Source organism: Arachis ipaensis, chromosome B04, assembly GCF_000816755.2.
Source record: "Arachis ipaensis cultivar K30076 chromosome B04, Araip1.1, whole genome shotgun sequence".
Taxonomy (NCBI): domain Eukaryota; kingdom Viridiplantae; phylum Streptophyta; class Magnoliopsida; order Fabales; family Fabaceae; genus Arachis; species Arachis ipaensis.
In genome coordinates, this window is record NC_029788.2 from 96,486,146 (window position 1) to 96,489,418 (window position 3,273).

The window sequence follows — 3,273 nt, forward strand, 5'->3', positions numbered from 1 at the left end:
AAAAATAAAAAGCATGGAATAATATAATATTACATATATTTAAGTTAATTTTAATCTTTTTTAATAACTAGATTTGTTATAACGTAATTGATAAACAATGACAGTTAATACAGAATATATATTTTAAGTATAATATACATTTTATGATTTTGTACAAAACAATATTAGTTTTAATTTATATATTTATTATTGGGTATTAAAAATAAAAAGTATTTGTATTATTAACACTTTTCAAACCTTTCTCAACTCTGACCGTGATTAGGCCTAAAAGGTTATCCACCTCGTCAAAAATAAATGTAATTTAATCAATTTTCATTTAATAGTACTATAGATTGGCATAATCATAGGAGAATTAACTTTAGCGAGATAACAATATGGTATTTAGTTACCACACGAGTATTTTTATCAAGGTTCAGAAAACCGGACCGGTCATTAAACCGCTCTAATCACTGTTTCACTGGTTTACTGGTCTAACCGGTTCAACCAGTGGTTCAACCGGAAAAACCGTTTTAGAATAGAATAATAAATAAATTATAAATACACATCCTAAAATATAATTATAGTTCTGATATAAATCTTAAAATATCTTCGAAATTTAAAACACTACATAAAACATTGTTATTAGCAGATACTTCTTGATTAATATTATCTTCCATAACTGAAATTAATAAAACATATATGAAATTAAAAAGTAAAAACAACCAAGTCAGAAATTGAACAGTTCACAGAAAGTCAGAAATTGATATTTACAAAAGGAAGCAATACAAGATAGCATATTAGAGTATAATATTGATATTTACATCAACAAAGTAGCTGATACTGCAAATGATGTTACAATCTTTTAAATGAAACTCCATTTTTTTTCCTCAACTCCAGGTATGAAACAAATCCTTCAGACATCAATCTGTATTTAAGACGATATGCATTGTATAAACATTAAACAATACTTGCCGAATGCAACCAAAGTTCATAATGGAAGAATCATTTAATCTTAACTGGGAAAAGAGAAGGGGGCACAAAAGATATGGAGCAACAAAGAAAAAAGAGCAACAGAAAACAGAATGTCTTTAGTTACATACCAAACCGTGTTTGTATAAAATTGACAAATAGAGAGCAACAGAAAACAGAATGTCTTCAGTTACAGAGCAAGTTCACAGTTCAAATTGACCAACAAAATAGAAATTGTGCAACAAACAGGAATTGAGCTGCAAAATAGAAGATCAGCCACAGCCAGTTAATTTTCAGATTATTAATTTTTTATGCTAACCAACAAACAGGAATTGAGCAGAGGAACAAAGAAGGAAGAAGATGAGCACTGAGTAGAGGAAGTTTACAGAGCTAAGTTCACAGAAATTGAACAGTTCACAGATGAAGTTCCAGAAATTGAACGGTTCACAGAGCCAATTTCACAGAGCAAGTTCACACTTCACACAGTTCACAGTTCAGATTTTTTATTTCTTATGCTCAGCAGCAAACAGAAATTGAGCCGAGGAAACAAATTGACCAAACACAAATTGACCAACAAAATAAAACATAATTCTAAGTTCAGTTCACAGAAAATTAAACATAATTCTAAGTTCAGTTCACAGAGGAAGTTCAATTTCATGCATGTTTCTACCGGGGTCGATGAAAGAACATGAGCAGAGGCGAAGAACAAAGAAGATGAGTAGAGGACGAGTCACTCACCTGGGGTCGATGGAGGGCTACCGGTGTTGACTGTTGAGGACCGCCAACCGTGCGATGAGAGGGCTACTGCGTGTTGCTGTTGAGAAGATGAAGCCGATGGAGATGGAGGGCTACTGGGCAGGAACCAGGCGAAGATGGAGATTGGAGGGTTACTGGGGCTGAGGATGGCGACACCAGGGGAAGAAACGGCGACAGGGGGGCTATTGTTCTTCCTTCTTCGCGGCTAGGGTTCTCCATGAATGAATGGGGTCGGGGGAAGAAAGGGGGGTAGGGTGCTCCTCGAGCGGGTCGGGTCGGTTTCTTTTTTTTTAATCATAAAACGGCGTCGTTTAGCGTAACCGGCCGGTCACCGGTTCGGTCCAACCGGCTGGTTTTTGACCGGTTCGCCGGTTCTTAAGCGATTTTTCGCTGCACGGTTTTCAGGAGAGGACCGGACCGTTTGTAGTGTCGGTTCGCGGTTAAACCGGTCGAACCGGCCGGTCCGGTCCGGTTTTCAGAACCTTGATTTTTATATATAGAATTATCAATCAATTATGTATGACTTCTGATAAAAATAATATATTCAACATGGATATTATTTGTTAGATAAAAGATAACAGATTGACAAAGAAAATTAATTACAATGGATATATTCATTATAAGAAATATTTTTCTACGTAATACTATAAAAAATATCATGGATTGGTCACCCTGAGTTATTACAGGTTCAACTTTCATCGATAGCGGTAAAATACTTAAATTGAGATATTTTTGAACTATAATATTTGTGAAACAAACAATTAATGAAACACTCATCCATATCTTCTCATTTTAATTAAGTACATTTATACATAAAAAAAAGAAAAGAAAAGAAGAGTTGAAATCGCAAAAACAATAAAAATGATGGTTCTTATAATTTTGTATGGCTATCTATATAATATATATAGAAGATCAGAAGACCATAATTATCTAACAAAATTAATTTGTATTTATTGCATTCAATTTGAATAGGTAAAAAATCATCTTATTTTAGTTTAATCCTTAATTTACATGATTTGAATTTAGTTCAATATGTATGATTTGATTTGATTTAATTATTAGTGAAAATACTGGAGAGTCTATTTTATTCATAGATTTATTATTTTAATAATTAATAAACTAATCTAATTAATTAATTAATACAGATAATTAGTATAATTAATTTGGTTTAATAAATTAAAAAATGCTAACAGAATATTAAAAGAAATAAATTAGGAAATACTACTAAATCAAATTGATATAAATTATAATAAATTGTGTGATACTTAAATATCTAATAAAATTAGTTGATATAGTTAATTTATCGCAATAAATTGTATTTAATGAGTTAAAAAAAAATAAATCGCTAAACATTCTTAAAAGCATGTCACATCAATTCCATCATTAAGTGCAAAAACCTGATTTTTATATAATAGAATAGACAATAAATAAAAGAGATGAGAATATGATATGTGACATATTTTAATTATAAAATTAGTAATATGTAATAGATTTTTTTATGAATCTTTATTGCTTGTTAGTTGCTAGTTTTAACGTAATTACTTAATAAATTCTGGCTATAAAACTATC

General features: G+C 31.0%; 1 long non-coding RNA gene across 1 annotated transcript; it reads right to left on the reverse strand.

Annotated features, from left to right (window-relative positions):
• LOC110271135 lies at window positions 722-2,177 on the reverse strand. The gene is made up of 2 exons (XR_002361377.1): window positions 1,687-2,177; window positions 722-1,205 (listed from the first exon to the last, which is right to left on the reverse strand). It is a non-coding gene; the product is annotated as an uncharacterized LOC110271135 (long non-coding RNA).